Source organism: Ochotona princeps, chromosome 2, assembly GCF_030435755.1.
Source record: "Ochotona princeps isolate mOchPri1 chromosome 2, mOchPri1.hap1, whole genome shotgun sequence".
In the NCBI taxonomy this organism is placed as follows: domain Eukaryota; kingdom Metazoa; phylum Chordata; class Mammalia; order Lagomorpha; family Ochotonidae; genus Ochotona; species Ochotona princeps.
The window spans coordinates 102,533,419-102,553,429 of record NC_080833.1 but is presented as its reverse complement, the minus strand read 5'-3'; positions in this window follow the sequence as shown (position 1 = coordinate 102,553,429).

Genomic DNA, 20,011 nt, shown 5'->3' with positions numbered 1-20,011 from the left:
TTTCTGCTGATCCAAAAATGTATGTGAAAATGCAAGACTGAGACCAATCCAAAACAATCTTGAAAAGAACAAAATGAGTGGGCTTGCACTTCTTGATTGCAAAACTTACTGCAAAACTACAATAATCAACACAAATGTGATGCTGTGTCACAGAGGCCAATGGAACAGAACTGAGAATCACAAGCTCTGAGGGTTTGACAAGGCAGCCAAGACAATTCAACAGGGGAAAACAGCTTTCAACAAATGTTGCTGGGCCAACTGGAAATTCAAACACAAAGGAATTAATTTGAGTATCTAATATCACACACAATAATTAATGCAGAGTAAATCACATACATAAATGTAGGGGATAAAACTATAAAAGCTTTAGAGGAAAACTGTATCTGTGTGACTTGGATAAGGGAGTAAATCTTGTTGACCTTGGGTTAGGCAATGTTTTCTTAGATACAACACCCATAGCACAAGTGGTTAAAAAAAAACAAAGAGGAGCAGATGACAAGTTGAACTTCATCAAAATTGAAAACTTACGCTAGGGGCCAGTATGATGGCTCAATTGGCTAATTCTCCACCTCTAAGTGCTGGCATCCCTTATGGGCACTGCTCATGTCCCAGCTGTTCCACTTCCCATCCAGCTCTCTGTCTATGGCCTGGGAAAGCACTGGAGGAGGGCCAAGTCCTTGGGACCAACCACTTACGTGGGAGAGTGGGGAGAAGCTCCTGTCTTCAGATCATCTCAGCTGTGCCCATTGTGGCCATTTGGGGAGTGAACCAGCTGATGGAAGATCTTTCTGTATCTGTCTTTCCTTCTGTAAATCTACCTTTCCAACAAAAATAAAAAGTAAATCTTTTTAAAAAGTATCCTGTTCAAAGGACACCACAGCAAAAATGAAAGGACAGCCTACAGGGGATCATATTTGCCAATCATACATGTGATAAAAGACTTGTTTACAACTCAGTGATGAAAACACCAATATTCCAGTGCCAAAAATAAGCAAAGAATTACAATTGGCATTTTTTTTAAATAAACTATTCAAATGGCGAATAAGCACATGAAAAATCATTAGAAAAATGTAAACCAAAAGCATAATGAGACATCCCTTCTCACGCACTAGAATGACTATAATAACAAGATTAGACAATAACAACTGTTAGTAGAGATGTGTGAAAACTGGAAACCTCACACACTGCTTACGGGAAAGTAAAATGGTGCAGCCACTTTGGAAAAGTTTGGCCATTCTTCTAAATGTTACAAATAAAACAACCATGTGTCCCCACAATTCCAATCCCAGGCATCTACTGATATGCAAACACCCATAACAGCTTTTGTTTTTTTTAAAGATTTATTCATTTTATTACAGCCAGATATACACAGAGGAGGAGAGACAGAGAGGAAGATCTTCTGTCCGATGATTCACTCCCCAAGAGACCGCAACGGGCCGGTGCGCGCCAATCCGAAGCCGGGAACCTGGAACCTCTTCTGGGTCTCCCACGCGGGTGCAGGGTCCCAATGCATTGGGCCGTCCTCGACTGCTTTCCCAGGCCACAAGCAGGGCGTTGGATGGGAAGTGGAGCTGCCAGGATTAGAACCGGTGCCCATATGGGATCCCGGGGCGTTCAAGGCGAGGACTTTAGCCGCTAGGCCACGCCGCCGGGCCCAAGAAACCACTTTAACAGTAACAGTAAAGCTGGAAGCAACCCATGTGCCTGTCAACTTACAAACAAACAAAATGTGTCATAGCGCCACACGATGGAATATTATTTGGCCATAAAAAGGAATAAAGAACAGATGCTACGATATGGATTAGCCTCAAAAACATTAAGCTCTGTGAAGGAAATTAGTCACAAAGGACCACATGCTGCAAGATTCCTTTTATATGAATAGCCCAAAATAGGCAAACCCACAGAAGCAAGAAATAGATTAGTGGTTGCTATGGTTGGAGGGAGAAAATGGGAAGGGGGAGGGAGGATGATACGGTGAATGATTGCTATTGCTAACAGATATAAGGATTCTTTAGTGGTTGATAAGAATATTATAACATTAATCATTGTGATGGACACACAGCTCTAAATATGCAGAAAAACACTGAATATATACTTCATAGCATATAACATATCTCAATAAAACTTTTTTTTAAAGATTTATTTATTTTTATTACAAAGTCAGATATACAGAGAGGAGAGATAGAGAGGAAGATCTTCCATCCAACGATTCACTCCCCAAGTGAGCGCAACGGCTGGTGCTGAGCCAATCTGAAGCCAGGAGCCAGGAACCTCTTCCAGGTCTCCCACGCGGGTGCAGGATCCCAAGGCTTTGGGCTGTCCTTGAATGCCTTCCCAGGCCACAAGCAGGCAGCTGGATGGGAAGTGGAGACAAGGACTTTAGCTGCTAGGCCACGCCGCCAGGCCCTCAATAAAACTTTTAAAAGTGGTTTGTTGGGCCCGGCGGCGTGGCCTAGCCCAGGGGCTAAAGTCCTCGCCTTGAACGCGCCAGAATCCCATGTGGGCGCCGGTTCTAATCCCGGCAGCTCCACTTCCCATCCAGCTCCCTGCTTGTGGCCTGGGAAAGCAGTCGAGGCCGGCCCAATGCTTTGGGACCCTGCATCCGTGTGGGAGACCTGGAAGAGGTTCCAGGTTCCTGGCTCTGGATCGGCACAGCACCAGCCGTTGCGGCTCACTGGGAGTGAATCATCGGACGGAAGATCTTCCTCTCTATCTCTCCTCTCTGTATATCTGACTTTGTAATAAAAATACATAAATCTTAAAAAAAAAAGGTGGTTTCTTGTTCACTTTTGAGAAAAAGATGCCAGATTGTTCAGTGCCCTTGAGAATTTTGTTCATGTAATGCCTGAATGGACCTGCTGTGGGACTGTCCTCAAGGGGTGGCTAACAATAAAATCTAGAGGTGGAGAAGGCCCATGGAACAGGGGAAAGGCAATGGGGAAGGGAAATAGCGGAGGAGACCAGCAGAACACACAACTCATCTCAAGTTTGGAAAACTAGGTGCAAAAGGCACGCAGCAGAGGGAAGGGGAGGCGGGGGAAGAGACATCATAATTTTTTTTTAAAAGATTTATTTTTTATTGGGAAGGCAGATATACAGAGAGGAGGAGAGACAGAAAGGAAGATCTTCCATCCAATAGTTCACTCCCCAAGTGGCCGCAACAGCTAGAGCTGAGCCAATCCAAAGCCAGGAGCCTGGAACCTCTTCTGGGTCTCCCACGCGGGTGCAGGGTGCCAAAGCCCTGGGCTGTCCTCGACTGCTTTCCCAGGCCACAAGCAGGGAGCTGGATGGGAAGTGGAGCTGCCAGGATTAGGACCGGCGTCCATATTGGATCCTGGTATGTTGAAGGCAAGGACTTTAACCACTACGCTATTGCGCTGGGCCCAGGGATGTCATAATCTTAACTGCAGTGGTGGTGGGGTAGGTCAAAGCAATGCTGTAATCCAAATAATCAAGAGTAGAACATGTTAACTAATTTGCTGAGTTTATGATTTCTGTGAATAATTTTGTAAAAATATGCAAACATTGCAGCCAAAGGAAAGAGGAATTACGATTGCTTTGCCAAATTTATGTCAAAACAAAACTATAATGATTCTGTAAATAACCAAAAGATGAATCTTTCCTATAAGCAAAATTAATTAACATGTTAACCTTCCATGAAACTTGTTGTCTATGTACAAGTTTGTCAATATAACCGTATTTGTACACACCAATTCACGTGTCAATATGATGTTTTTCACGATAATTTTTTACAAACTAATTTGAAAGGCAGAGAGATACAGCGATCTCACCTGCTGGTTCACTCCCCAAATGTTAGGATGTCTGGGGCTTAAGGCAGGAGTCAGAACGCAATATAATTTTCCTTACATGGGTGGCAGGAACCAAAATGACTTAACCCGTCACCACTGCCACACTGGGTTTGCACCAGCAGGAAGCTGGAGATGGGCCAAGGACAAGATGTAGGATGCCTGCGTCTTCACTACTAAGCCAAACACCCGCTTGTGCATTCTAACTTTAATTTCTAAAAATGTTTCTCTAAAAGGCTTTTTTTTTTTGAGATAGGTTGGATCTCACACGTTTGCTTTTAAAATAAAAACTCTAGAATAAGAATATGGACTCAAGTAATACAACTTACTGCATCTGGTCAGAACCACCCCCATGCAACTTTCCCCAAAGATCAAAGCGTGTCAAGCTACAAATGACAGCATGATTAGCGTCTTCTGTGTGTGTCAGCCCTGCCCATGCAGGGCCGGTCTCTCCCTGTCAGCCCTGTCCGAGCAGAAGACAGAGTTGGCGTGCCTGTGTCCAGGGTTTACTCACTTGTAGTCTTTGGATGATAACAGTAGCAAAATGAACACGTAAAAGAGCTTTGCAGAACATGAGCAATCGATGTGTCCATGATTTCATTTCCATTTTTAGAGAAAACGTCTTTCTTCTTTGCCCCAGAGAAGGGTCTCAAAGCCCAGGAATGAAGTACCTTTTAAGATCGCTATCTTCTCCATGCTCAAATATATATAAACATTCTCAATTTTTTTTGAATGTTCAAAAAAAAATTTTTTTTTAAATCGTTCTTTACTGCACATAGTCTCTGGCCAAACCTCTCATTTCACAAGCAACATTTTTCACAGTAACTAATGCTCCCCGATTCTCTCTCTGTGATCACATTGTTAATTTTCCTTGTCTAAGGAATGCATTGTACAGAGGCCACGAGCTGTTAGATCATACCGGCCGAGTAGTCACCTCACTCCCGCAGTTTGGATCATACACAGTCATTACACATAACTTAAAGAATGTCCTGGATCACTGAAGGCAGCAGAGAAAATTCTGGGCAGGCACTCAGACTTGGGAAAATTGTAGCATTCCTCTGAACTCCAAGGCACTTTTCATCCTCTGGCTCCCTCCGCTCACTCCTTCCTCTCAGTGAGGATAGGCAGGTGGGAAAGAAAAAAGAAGGGAAAGGTTGGAGAAGGGGAGAGGACAGGAGAGTGACTGGACTACACATTCTATTTTCTGTCCTTTGTTAGTTCCCTTCTGATGCACACTCATTGGGGTTGCTAAAACAGAAGGCACACTTTTTTTAAAAAAAACATTTATTATTTTTATTGGAAAGGCAGACTTACAGAGGAGAGCCAAAGATCTTCTGTCTGCTGGTTCATTCCCCTAGTGGCCACAACAGCCAGAACTGAACCAATCTGAAGCCAGGAGCCAGGAGCCAGGAGCTTCTTCCAGATCTCCCAGGCAGGTGCAGAGTCCCAAGGCTTTGGGCCACCCTCTACTGCCTTCCCAGGGTCACAGGCAGGGAGCTGGATGGGAAGTGAAGTAGCCTGCACATGAACCGACACCCATATGGGAACCAGGCACATGCAAGGAAAGGACTTAACCTCTAAGCCATTGAGCTGATCCCAGAACACATGTTTCTAATCACTTGTAGAAAGGCCTTTTGAGACATCCTTTTACTTCAGGACTATTTCTTCACATGTTCTCCAGAGCTTAAAATTCCCCTGTAAAACTTCAATAGTAACATACATCTAAGATTTTGGGTTGAAGGCACTAAAGCTGACTATGACATGATGGGGTGGGGGAGAGAGAGAATGCTGCTGGGGAGGTGAGCAGACCTGAAGGCATGCTTCACCATTCCCCAGTGCTCTTCACAGTCAGTCCTGGTCACATACAGCATGGAACACAATGTAAAGAGGTGAGGGAGGACTCTTGCGGGCTTGCGACACACTAATTCTCTCTTCTCTCAGCTGCACTCACGCTATTTCCTGTTCTGTTATCTGAAGTGTGAGGTTGGCACTCTGTGAACATGCAAGTGCCCACTTCCAGTGAAGCGAAGCACTCTGCCCCCCCACAACAACATGGTCACCTCTGTTCCCTGTGCCCTACTTGCCTGCTGCAAAGCTGAGCCAAGCTCTCATCTCCCCAGATTCTGAGCTAAGTGAACCCGAGAGATGAATTTAGAGATGGTTACTGTGAGGTATAATTCTAAGCAGTACCCAATCTTAAGCAGTGTTTAAAATCCAGACTATTATTCTACTTTTTCCATGTTCCACCCCCTTTCCTATAGTTGAGACTGCTAAGGAGTTAATATAAAAACTCTAATAGCAAAGGGGGAAAACATAAAGTGGTTATGCCATGGGCAAAATCAAAGTGAAATATGTCTTTAAAACTTCCATGTCCTTACTTTTGCCTCCCTCCATTGAAGTCAGGAAAGAATCTCAAAATAGTCATTTATCTTAGTCTTGAAGTTCTTAGTTGTATCTCAGAGGTTTATCTTCAGCTACAAAATGTACAAAGTTTTGGCAACCACTGGCAGCAGCTCTGTAGGTGGGCAGCAAAGGGATTTTGGGGAACATGGCAGCATTTGTCTGGGAATTCCCACAGAGAACAACTTCCCTACCCAAGACCTTCTTGTTCCCTCACACTACGTAGGGAGTTTATCCACAGCCCTTCATTTCAGGGACCTTCCTTCAGCCTCTGTTTCTGGTAACTATTCTGTTATCACCAAGTTGCTTGACCCATACCTGACGATACTCATGTTGACCCAGGAAGGTTTGATCAGGGGAAGTGGAGGATTAGGCTGCGTGGATGATTTATTAAACTCTGTGGCTTCTCACTCCTCCACAAGCCTCCCCATCAGAGGGTGCGGCTTGGGTCATGCTGGGCACTCAGCAACTTTGTGGTGGGTATCGGTTTGTGCTTCCTCCCATTTGCTTTCGATTCAAAGCTTTCCTGTTGCAGTTTGAGCAGTTCTATTTAACCGCAGCCTCACAGCAGCTACCACGGCATGCAAACTGGATCCATCTGGGGGGGAAGCGGAGGGCAATCCGAGGGCAAGAGTTGAGAGGTAAGAAGGGAGAGGGAGTGGGAGAATCAACTGGAAATGAAGAAAAATTCCGAAGATGGAAGGTCATGATGAACAATAATCAAGAAAACATTCTAGTGCAATTTAAAAAGTATGTTCCAGTTCATATTCCGTTATGGTAAAAGTTAACCCTAAGTTGATACATTTTCATTAGACTATAACCTTGGACATATCTTTTCAAACAAGTTGGAGATACGCAGGAACAGATTAAGTAAATTCTGGTTTCAATTCAAGAATTAAACATTAAGTATCAAGTTCAGTTCTGATGCAAGAACAGGCTAAATGACAATTTGTAGGCAGAATTAGGCTAGGTGTTTGAGGCCTTGTAGTCAACTGTTCCAAGCAAAGGAAAAGGCATTTGTGGAGGATGACAAGCAAGAGGAGTGCTGGGATCCTGAAAGTCCAGTAGGAATGTGTTGGGACTAAGGGCAGGCTGTTCGCTCTGAGGGGCTTATGAGCCATTTAGTGAATTGTGGACTCCTTCCCAAGGATAGTAGGAAAGCCACTGAAAAACTGTAAACAGTAAACGTAAATTTATAATCACATTTATACAATGAACTGGAGTCAGAAAACCAGCAAAAGAACACACACAGATCCACACAGAGAGTGACCATTCAGGCAGTGATAGCGGAGACGGGAAGAAGTGGACACATCAGAGCCCTGCTAATCTGTGAGAGAAAGCAGAGATGGCCCAACTGCTTGGGTCCCTTGTCACCCATGTAGGAGACATGGAAGAAGCTCCTAGCTCGGGGCTTTGGCCTGGCACAGCCCCAGCCATTGTAGTAAATCTCTCTGTGTCAATCCCTCTTTCTCTAATTCTGCCTTTTAAATATATACATAAATCATAAAAAGGTGAGACATGGAGTATTGGTTATTGGATGAATGTGCAGAATGAGCAAAAAAAAAAAAAAGTAACAAACTCTGGGTTTCTGACTAGGATTACCTGGGTGGTACAGTATATACAAGTTTTTGGATAAGCAGCATTATCATTGGAGTAAGTGTGAGAAAGTGAGGTAGATGATAGGGTTTTGGGAACTTTTAATTGGAGTTCTAGAAGGAAGCTGAATACATGAATCTGGAATTTAGGAGAGTGAGACTTGGAAGTCCTTGGAATGCACAGCTCAGCTGATGCCACGGAGTACGATTTCTCACAGAAGAGAATGTGCACCAAGGGAAAGAGCCCAACATAGAGTAAGATCCTGAGGAGAAAGACAGGTTTGCAGGGGCTGCTGAAGAGCCCTGACTAAAGCAAGGGAAAAAAGAATGGTGAATGGAAACCAGAGGAAGACAGTGAACCTCCTGGGGAGGATGTGGTCAGTAGCATCAGCTGCTGCTCAGATGTCCAGGCAGACAGACTGATGCATTCGCTGAGTTTAGTAATATGGGGTGGGGAGGAGCAGCATTCACGCCCTCAATGAAGCCCCTTCCATACAGTGGGGCCAAGGCTAGACTAGACTGGGTTCAAAAATAAGAAGTAAAGAATTGCAAACAGCCAGGGTGGGGACCACTCACTTTTTTAAGATTTATTTTTATCGGAAAGTTAGATATGCAGAGAGGAAGAGAGACAGAGGAGATCTTCTGTCCGTTGATTCACTCCCCAAGTGGCTGCTACGGCCGGTGCTGAGCTCTGAAGCCAGGAGCCAGGAGCCCAGGGTCTCCCATGTGGGCCCAGGGTCCCAAGGCTTTTGGCCATCTTTGACTGCATTCCCAGGCCACAAGCAGGGAGCTCAACAGGAAGTGAGGCAGCAGGGATTAGAACCAGCTCCCATATGGGGTCTGGCATTTGCAAGACGAGGACTTTAGCCACTAGGCTACAGCGCCGGTCCCTGGAGGCTACTCACTTTACAAGATGAACTCGAGTCTCTCTGCCCTAACTGCTCATCCACCCTGTCCCAGTTGGTTAATTTTGTTCATTTCAGAACAGGGCTAGAATGAAAGAGTTTTATAAACAAACATCTGAATATGGTACGCTTTTCCACAGGAACACTCAATTGTGCAGAGCTATAAGTCAGGAAGCGTGTGTGACTTACTCTGTGCTCATCAGACAAGAACTCACAACCTGCAAGCAAGGCCCATGTACTCCCTGGTGCCAGCACTGGGGTGTTAGCCTACATTACGCCAAGAATAGGAAGAGGCTTAGGTGGGATGGAAAGAGAACTCTGACTTGTGGGTGACAGGTATAGAGTGGGAGCTAGGATAATTTTTTTTTTTAAAGGAACGAAGCCAGAAATGAGCTGGTAAAAAGTGGAAGGAACTAATAAACTGTAACTGAAAGCCTTCCTGTGCCAGCTCTGGCTGGAGTGAGGCAGACAGAAAACGCACTGGATTCAGAATCGACTCTTCCAGCACTTAGGAAGCAGAAATGGCCCACCTTTTGAGGTCTTCCCGACAGCAGGGGCGTCCCCCTGCCTTTGTCTCCTCGAGTAAAGAATGGCCATACTAACTGTGGATGAGGTTTATCCACGGACAGGATGAAACACAAGGAAGTGTATGACAGCACTTACCCACCGGAAGATGAGTTCAAGTGCTAGCCGCTCATGTTGTTACAAGGTGATTCACTGGTTAAAGGTAGGAAAGCACAAGGGTGTTTTTAAACAAATCTCAATAGTGAAAGAATGAGAAAGGCCAGCTATAGATCCTATCTCCTCTGTGTGACGCAGACACACTCTGACGCACACTCACACTACTAGGAACAGCTCTTGAGTTTCACTGGGCATCTCAAGTTGGAAGAATCAGGCATGAACACCTTAGATTTCTTTTATAAAAGTAAGCTATTTAAAAGCTGTATTAAAAAAGTGAGACTTGGACATTAATGGAAAAACATGGGCCATGGCTTCTGGTTATGTAGATCAAATTATTAAACGTTACTTTCTTTGAAAGACATGAAAAAAGCAAAATATTTGCAATCAGTCAATGGTTATGGTATCTATTATGAGTAGCTTTATCATTTTTAAAGGGTGATTTTCTTAACATTAAACTGTACCAGATACTTTGAGGAAGTAGCTAAGTCCCTGGATTGGAGTTTTGCTGCCCCCTTCTGGAAATACTACGTCCCAGCCTATCAGAGACTGCCAGCCCGGGAAAACGGCCACAGATCCCTTTCTTGAACAAGTGCATTAGTGACACAGTGTGGTGGATTTATAGGTCATTTCAAGATCTGTAAAATCCTCACAATGCTGCTACATTTTAAGTTCTTTCATCCTCAAGCAGGCTCCCGGAGGCAGGCCGAGTAGTTAGCATTCCCATTTCTCATGGGGGAACAGACACATAGTACCTGTAGGACTTACCTCTAAAGCACTGCTGGGCTTGGAAGCTGTAACTGCTGAATCACACATCAATGCCTTTCTATCCATTCACTGTCGGCTTGTGAAGTCACCTGTCACAGTTATAGATATAAATCTGTATTCCTCTCTAACAATGTCCACTGCATGCTAGAGTGCTCCAATAATAGATAACAAGAAATACGCTGCTTTGTAAGTGACTCTAGCGAGGCTACACTGTTACTGTAGCAAAACCTTAAACTTTTATTTATTTGGAAGTCAAATTTCAGGGACAGAGGGAGATATCTTCAACCATTGCTTTGTTCCTGAAATGGGGGCAACAGTCAGGGCTGGGCCAGGCCAATGCTGGATGCCAGGAGCTTCCTCCAGGTCTCCCATGTGGGACACTAGGGCCTAAGCTTTTTCTTTAGCAAGGAGCTACATCAAGAGTAGAGTGGAATGTCAGTCTCCAAAGTAACACCTATTTATAACAATTCCATTAAACAAGTGGATAGGGCCTGGAGCTATAGTCTAGTGGCTGAAATTACTGCTTTGTATACGCCAGGATCCCATACAGGCACCAATTCTAATCCTGGCAGCTCCACTTCGCACCCAACTCCCTGCTTGTGAGCTGGAAAGGCAGCGGACGGCCCAAAGCCTTGGGACTCTGTGCCCGCGTGGGAGACCCGGAAGAAGCTCCTGATTCCTTGCTTTGGATCGGTGCAGCTCCAGCACTGCAGCCACTTGGGCAGTGAACCAACAGATGGAAAATCTTTCTTTCAGTCTCTTTTCTCTGTAATTGGTTTCCCAAAAAAAGTAAACAAATCTTAAAAACCAAAAACAAAAGGATAGGTTTTAGTAGAATTTCTTGAAATTTTAGTGTCTAGTTTTTAAGGGACCTGTTCACAAGCAGGTCTAATATTAAGTACCAGCTCTGCTACTAGGGAAAAGTGAACTTTACATGGAAGAAAAGTCAAGATTAAAAAAGAAAGAAAAAGCAATTTTCAAGTCAAAGTACTTCCATTCTGAAGTTCTAAGTATGCAAATAAACACTTTGCCTATTAACATAAATGGCTAAACAAAAGGTATGCAAACAGATAACATCTTAAGAGTCCTTTTCCTTGGTCTTCCTGCCTATCCCTGCAGCCTAGGTCTACACAACCTTCAAGAAATTAATTGTAGGGGCCAACATAGGGGTGTAACTGGTGAACCCACCTACTGCAATGTCAGCATCCCTAGTAGGCACCAGCTCAAGTCCCAGCCACTCGGCTCCTGAACCAGCTCCTTGCTAATACACTTGGGAAAGCAGCAGAAGCTCCTTGCTCTTGGCTTCAGTCTGGCCTACTTAGGACATGAATCAGCAGGTGGAAGATCTCCCTGCCCTCTCTCTATATAACTACATTGCAAGTAAATAAATCTTAAAAATAGTAATTATTATAAAAGTTCAACAGGTAAACTGTCATTGGTTGGTCAGAAGTAAGGCTGAAACCAGTTTTCTTTTCTTTTTAAAGATTTATTTTTATTAGAAAGTCAGATATTCAGAGAGAAGGAAAAAGAGAAAGGAAGATCTTCTGTCCACTGATTCACTCCTCTAGTGGCTGCAATGACCGAAGCTGAGCTCCATCCGAGGCCAGGAGCCAGGAGCTTCCTCTAGGTCTCCCACACAGGTGCAGGGTCCCAAGGCTTTGGGCTGCCATCAACTGCTTTCCCAGGCCACAAGCAGGGGGCTGGATGGGACGCACGGCTGCCGGGACACAAACTGGTGCCCATATGGGATCCTGGAGTGTGCAAGGCAAGGATTTTAGCCACCAGGTTACCAGCGCTGGGCCCTGAAACCAATTTCTTAAGTAACTGTAGAATGGTGAAAATATTTATCACTACCTTCTCCAACAACAACTTGGTTAAGTAGTGAACTGCTATGAAACAGTGATCTACTCAACATAAAAGCTATAGCCATGATCATCAACTGGAACGCTCTCAGACCAAAATCCACTGGTTCTCATGAGCTTTCTTCCAAATTTAATTTGTGTCCATGTCCTATTTCCCTCTCCTGCACTCCCTTGCCATTGCCTCTGCCCCAGATAATCGATTCCACTTGCTGTCATTTTCCCCGCTCTTCTGCTAAGGGAACTTTAGCAAGTTTGTGGAAAAATGGAATTAAAAGATAATTCCGGGGCTCGGCAGCGTGGCCTAGTGGCTAAGGTCCTCGCCTTGATCCCATATGGCCGCTGGTTCTAATCCCGGCAGCTCCACTTCCTCTCTATCTATCCTCCTCTCAGTATATCTGACTTTGTAATAAAAATAAAATAAATCTTAAAAAAAAAAAAAGATAATTCCATGCTTACTTTCATGAAGCAAAGTCCGAGGTTTGTCATAGTATGTATTTCCTACGTATTATATATAAAAAGACTTTCAACCAAAATAAAATGCTGTTAACTCTACTGTCTTAAGAACTTCCTTGAGGAACTCTCATGTATATTGATACAATCTTACTGTCCTCTCTTTTGTTCTTGTTTTAAATTTATTTCATTTAAAAGCAGTGAGATAGAGACATCCCTTATCTGCTGGCTCACTCTCTACATGCCTGCAACCAACAAGCCTAGGCCATGACAAAGTCAGAAACTAAACTCAATCTGGGCTTCCCAAAGGGGTGCCAGGGTGCCACGTACTTCAGCCATCACCTGCTGCCACCAGGGGTGTGCAGCAGCAGACGGCTGGAATCCTAGCTGGAGCCACTCAAGCCTGGGCACTCTCATGGGACACAGACCTTCCCAGCACCATCCGAACAAGTGCCCCAAATGCTCACCCCTGTGGTGCCTTCTTTTCAGTGTGCTTTTCAGTGTGCCTCTGTCTTTTCCTGTGTTTTATTTGACATAAACCATTTTACCCTTGTTATCTCATTCTGTGTACATTCATGACTTAGGGAACTGTTACTAAAAAAAAAAAAAAGCAACCCTACAAATACATCTTTGAAATCCAGTGCGCTCATCCTGCAAATATTTGCCGAGTACTTCCAATGTATTAGATTCTGTTCCGAGTGCCAAGGATTCAAAGACATACAAATAACGATTAGTCTCCACCTCAGGGACCTCAGAGTACGCAGCCAAGGAGACAAACAACAAAGTACTGACAGCTGTTTACAACTGATGAGTTCTACATTAGAAATATCAACAGGTTGCTGTGGGAGGATGAAACATAATGTATTCTGGGCCCGGCGCTGTGGCCTAGCGGCTAAAGTCCTCGCCTTGAACGCACCAGAATCCCATATGGGCACTGGTTCTAATCCCGGCAGCTCCACTTCCCATCCAGCTCCCTGCTTGTGGCCTGGGAAACCAGTCGAGGACGGCCCAGTGCTTTGGGACCCTGCACCCATGTGGGAGACCTAGAGGAAGTTCCTGGTTCCCGGCTTCGGATCAGCTCAGCACCAGCCGTTGTGCTCACTTGGGGAGTGAATCATCGGACAGAAGATTTTCCTCTCTGTATATCTGACTTTGTTTTTTTTTTTTTTAAAGATTTATTCATTTTATTGCAAAGTCAGATATACAGAGAGGAGGAGAGACAGAGAGGAAGATCTTCCGTCCGATGATTCACTCCCCAAGTGAGCACAACGGCTGGTGCTGAGCTGATCCGAAGCCGGGAACCAGGAACTTCCTCTAGGTCTCCCACGTGGGTGCAGGGTCCCAAAGCACTGGGCCGTCCTCGACTGGTTTCCCAGGCCACAAGCAGGGAGCTGGATGGGAAGTGGAGCTGCCGGGATTAGAACCGGCGCCCATATGGGATCCTGGGGCTTTCAAGGCGAGGACTTTAGCCGCTAGGCCACGCCGCCAGGCCTGTATATCTGACTTTGTAATAAAAATACATAAATCTTTAAAAAAGAAAGAAAACATAATGTATCCCAGGTCAATGGGAAGGCGTCAAACACATTGAAGAGTTTTCTGGGACCTGTGAGCCAGGTCCTTGAGAATTAACAGAATGTTAGCAGGTTTAGAAAGAAGGGCTAGGGGACTGGTAAGGAAAACAGGAAGATATTCTGGAGAGAAGACAGGGAATGAGCCAAAGCACAAGGAAATATGTTGACCGGTTAAGGACTCCTGGATTGACTAGTGTGGCTACAATAAATCCAAGTGATAGGGAACTGCATGTGAGCACATGAGCACGGGAACAGTAACACAAGGCCTGATGGTGAACATGACCAATAAGTATGTGATGGTTTATTCCATAGGAACTGTGGTATGGTTTCTTCTTTTTAGAAATGTATGGGATGAAAGAGGCACACTTAGCCCAAAAGCAGTAAGGAGGCTACTGTGAGAGTCTGTGTTTAAATTCAAGTGCTTGAACTCAAGATAACGATGTAAAGAAAGCAATGGATGAAAGCTCTCTTGGTGGCGGTGACAAGTTTTGGTTAACAGTTCAGTGAGCAGTAGGGGAGAAAACAAAGGAGCCAAATGTGACTCAGGACTTGAGTTCAGTGATGACTAAAACTTGGAAATACAGTAGGAAGCCAAGGTTAAATTTTAAGAGTAATGGCGGGAGGCAACATTTAGCAAAGCAGTATTTATGGGATATTCAGAAACAGAAATCCAGTGTATGTGTGTGGCATAGTAGTTAAGCTGCTTGAGATGTAGCACCCCACATTAATGTCTGGATTTGAGTCTGGAGCTGTTACACTTTTTGGTTACCCACTGATCCAACATGTGATGCCTCAGGTAGCTTGGGTTCTTGTCACCTTTAAGGTACACACAGAATAAATTCCACTTAAAGGCCCAGCACAATGGCTCCATTGGCTAATCCTCTACCTCCAAGTGCTGGGATCCCATATAGGCACTAGTTGATGTCTTGGCCACTCCACTTTCCATTCAGCAAACTGCTTATGGTCTGGGAAAGCAGTGAAACATGGCCCAAAGCCTTGTGACCCTGCATGCACATTAGAAACCTGGAAGAAGCTCCTAGCTCCTGGCTTCAGATTGGTTCAGCTCTGGCTGTTGGAACCATCTGGGGAGTGAACCAGCACATGGAAAACTGTTCTGTGTCTCCATAAATTGGTTTTTCAATAAAAATAAATAAATCCTAAAAAAAAATTTTTTTTCGGGCCCGGCAGCGTGGCCTAGCGGCTAAAGTCCTCACCTTGAACTCCCCGGGATCCCATGTGGGCGCCGGTTCTAATCCCAGCAACTCCACTTCCCATCCAGCTCCCTGCTTGTGGCCTGGGAAAGCAGTTGAGGACGGTCCAATGCATTGGGACCCTGCACCTGCGTGGGAGACCTGGAGGGGGTTCTAGGTTCCCGGCTTCGGATTGGTGCGCACCGGCTGTTGCGGCTCACTTGGGGAGTGAATCATTGGATGGAAGATCTTCCTCTCTGTCTCTCCTCTCTGTATATCTGACTGTGTAATAAAATAAATAAAAAAAAATTTTTTTTTTCAGTTTCCCAGCTTTAGTTTCCTGTAACCTCGGTTGCTGTGTGCATTTGGGAAGTGAATCTGTGGATGAAAGATCTTTGTTTGCCTTTCTATTTTTCAAACAAATAATTAAAAAATAAGCCAGATATCCAGCAAGCAGGAAAAAACTTGAGTCTGGAACTCAAATTTGAAAATAGGTGTATTCAGAAATTATCAGCAACACAGCTAACAGCTGATGTTTTAAATACAGAATACAAACTAAGGAAGTTTGTTTTCTTAAAGAACTCTTGCAAAATTTTGAAATTTTAATGAAGGGATTCTTCACAGCAAAAACATCTCTGTTGACTCTTACATGCTGAATAAAAGGAGAGAACAAAGTATATTATAAAAATTGAAGATAGGATAAAAGAGTTTAAAAAAAAAAACAGTAAGTATGGGAGCCAACTGATTCTGAAGCTGTCATTAATAGAAGCAAATCTGCTATTTGGCCTTAAATCTAACAGCAACTACATAAACTCAAAAGAGGGTAAAATAGAAGGGATTTAAAAAGGTGAGGGGAAGAAGGCACAGAATGCCCAAAAGCACAACACAGTAAATGGAGAGTGAATCAGGTGAATCAGGTGTGGAAATGGCTGGATTAACATGGAGATCAAATGAAAATGGGACAAATAAGGACAAAAATGGAAAGTTTATGATCACTACAAAAAAACTTACTTAAAATGAGCAAAGGGAGAAATGACCAAAATACTGGCCTGATTTCAAAACTGGCATATCAAAATGCAATTGTAAAAAAATGCATATTTCAGTATGAAAGCACATACTGAAGTAATTACTAACAGGACACATCTATGTCCGCCATTGCTGAGGCACAGTGAACAGTATAGTGAGGATGTGTCTAGCAGCTCTGGGTCTACATTTAAGTATTTCAATCTGGCAAGTGATCTCAGGCAAATACAGAAAGTGGATGTAAGGGTTGTAAAAATAAGTTACTTAGTGCTAAGTAAATTAAAGTTAAGAGAGAGAAAAAAGTTGAGAGAAGAAAATTTAATAGTAAATATTACTATATGCAAGTAAAAATTTCGATGAATTTCTAATTTTAAAAAAACCCGAGGGCCTGGCATGATAGCATAGCAGTTAAAGTCTTCACCTAGCACACTCCAGGATCCCATATGGGCACCGGTTCTAATCCCTGCAGCCCCACTTCCCATCCAGCTCCCTGCTTGTAGCCTGGGAAAGCAGTCAGAACAGCCCAAAGCTTTAGGACCCTGCACCCGCATGGGAGACCCAGAAGCTCCTGGCTCCTGGCTTCAGATTGGCTCAGCTCCAGCCATTGTATCCGCTTGGGGAGTGAACTACTGCACAGAAGAACTTCCTCTCTGTCTCTCCTCCTCTCTGTATATCTGCCTTTCTAATAAAAATAAATAAATCCTTTTTTAAAAAGCCCTAAAAAAAAAAAACCAACCCTGATTATAGCACTTGAAATAAATCATATTGGAATTGAATAACTAAATTGTTTAAAGACAGTTTTATATGGTTTGGTCAAACTTATCACAGTAATGAATTAAAATAGGATATGACATCCAATTTATACTGTCTATGACAAACTGTCATGAGGGCTACACACTTTTCTTTGGGGACCTTTATAATTCAAGTTGGTTCAGCCAGTTAATATGCAATTACAGAAGTGGTGACATCTCTACACTCATTGCTCTTTGTCTTTTCTCTTGTGCTGCTTGAAAACCAAAACGACACAAACCAACCACTAGGCACGGCTCAGCCAGGCTGAGTCACAGTGTATCCTGAACACACTAACCAAAAGCCTTAGGTGCACATAACCACCAGTGTTCAAGCTGCGAAAACTCCTGTTAGATGGAAATTCAAATTACATATGCATTCAATTCTTTGTGTACAAAAATTATTATCCATTTTCCATCCTAGCTTGTTTTTGTAAGTTTTCTTACTCATAAAAATAGAAAATAAAGGAAAGTTCATTTAAAAATTACATTTTGGGCCTGGCACGATAGCATAATGGTTAAGGTCCTCACCTTGAACGCGCCAGGATCCCATATGGGCTCCGGTTCTAATCCCAGCAGCTCTACTTCCCATCCAGCTCCCTGCCTGTGGCCTGGGAAAGCAGTCAAGGACGGCCCAAAGCCTTGGGACCCTGCACCTGCGTGGGAGACCCAGAAATAAGTTCCTGGCTCCTGGCTTCAGATTGGCTCAGTTCCAGCAGTTGCGCTCACTTGGGGAGTGAATTATCCGACGGAAGATCTTCCTCTCTGTCTCTCCTCCTCTCTGTACATCTGCCTTTCCAATAAAATAAAATAAATCTTAAAAAAAAAAATAAAAATTACATTTTAAGGAAGTGTGGCAATCTTTTCCCTGTAAAATCAGGACCTTAAATGTACTAGAAGAAAAAGTTATTAACAAAATTTTTGTATACAGAATTTTTAAAGAATGCACCCTCTCCATAAAATTAATACAAAAGTCTTCAATTCGTCACAGCTGGACAACTGTTAAGGCTTCTGGGTCCCTATCTTAAAATTCCAGATGCTACACACCTGAGGTTAACTGAGGGGTCGTCAACAGGCTCGGTGGTCCTTAACTAGCCTGAGATAGTATGTGATACTTAGGGAGCGTGTACAAATGAACATGTTTCTGGTGTAAAGACATATACTTTTAGCAGCTTTTCAAACGTTTCTCAAAATGCTCAAGAATCACCAAGTGTGTGTACAATGCACTAAATATTTCTAAATTTTTTACATCTGTAAGATGTCTTAATTAGAACAAGCCAGAGACCTAAGTGGGATAAGCAGAAACATGACTTTATGATTTCTCCACGTTCACTTGCTAGCGGTTCACACAATCCTCAACCTACTGCAACCTGGCTTCTGTCCTCAGCTCGCTGGAATTATTTCTGTCTAAGTTCCTGGTTGTTAAAATCAAAATGCTTCTCAGGTACTTACTTTGACTAGCTGGTGGCATAGACAGTGATGAAAAGCACAGTTTGTGCAGCCAAATGGTCTCGAACCAAGTCTTAGCTCCATCAAGTTTCTAGCTCTTTGACTCTGCGAAATAACTTTCTTGTTTTGTGCCTCACAGTAACATCCTTTTTAAAGCTTCTTTATATGCCATGGTGTCAACAGCACTCACTTCAACAGGTTTGTTCAATGACAGATCTAAGTAAACTTACCAAAAAAGAAAGGAGCACGTGGTATGTAACAGGGATCACCTGGTACCTGATCACTCCTGTTAAAAAAATCCAGCAAAACTTGTTTCATTCTGCCTCCGATGGCTCCTTAGGGTTTATCCCCCTCTCTGCAGCCAGAGTCAGATGAATCTGATGCCACCCTGTGCCAGGGCAAATCATCTCCTCAGCATGGTGGTCAAGTCCCTTTATGACAGCACACTGATCTTGCTCTCCTTTCTCACTTCTCTCCTAAGTCGTAAGATATCCTAATCGGTACACCTGAATGTTATAGCCCAACATAATGTCTCATTCTCTTTATTCAGGCCTTTCTGCAAGTCATTAGATTCTGCCTGGAATGCCCCATTCTCCTCCATCTTCAGAAAGTTTTCTCTTACTACATTTCTTCCCAAAATAAATCAGATGTCTTTCCTTCACGTGCCTCCAATAACCTATGTGTTTTGGATGATTATTTGGTTGCTGATACATTCCATTTAGTCAGATTTCTCACTACCTTCCAGAAGTGGGAACTGAATTATAATAACACTCTAATCTCTCATTCTCTACTACTCTGATCTTAACCCACTTTCTACACTTCTTGTTCATCACTTATTCTTCTCCTCCTTCAGTTAGCCCGCTGACAAATGAAATCAATGTACCTAGAAGGGATACATATACATAGGGAACTAGGTAACAAAACTTCACACTTAATGGAATATTCTGCAAGTATTTATTTCATTGCTGATCATTAGGAAGCAGCATGCAACTCTTTACAAGGAGCTGCTCTGCACTCCTAGGGATGCACCAAATGCTGTGCTACTACTGCTTGTTTTCCAGGCTTGCAAAAAAGCTTTTACAACCAATATCATAACTGAGGCATAAGCCTTTTACCGACTTAAATGCACTTATTCTCTACAAAAGCTAGCTTTGTGTTTCATGCATAAAACTCCAATTGGTAGGCTGAGATCCACAATAAAGGAAGAACTTATTCTAGTTTTATAAATCATCAGGAATAAAACAAGCATTTCTCCTTGCCTTGTAATAAGAATACGTTGTGTTTTTTTTTTTTCCTCTACCAGAAATCAAGACAGTATTTTGATGATCCTTTAAGGTTATAAAATTGTCTACTGACTAAAGTTTTTTCCAAAGATGTTAAGAAATAACACTTTCCTTTATAGTTTCCTTCATAATTCAAAGAAACATGTGTGGTATATGTAAGAGTTATAGGTTACACTGTAGACTCTTGATAATTCTCCCCATTTAAAAAATTCTACCTCAGAAGGTAAAAGGAAATTTTCATCA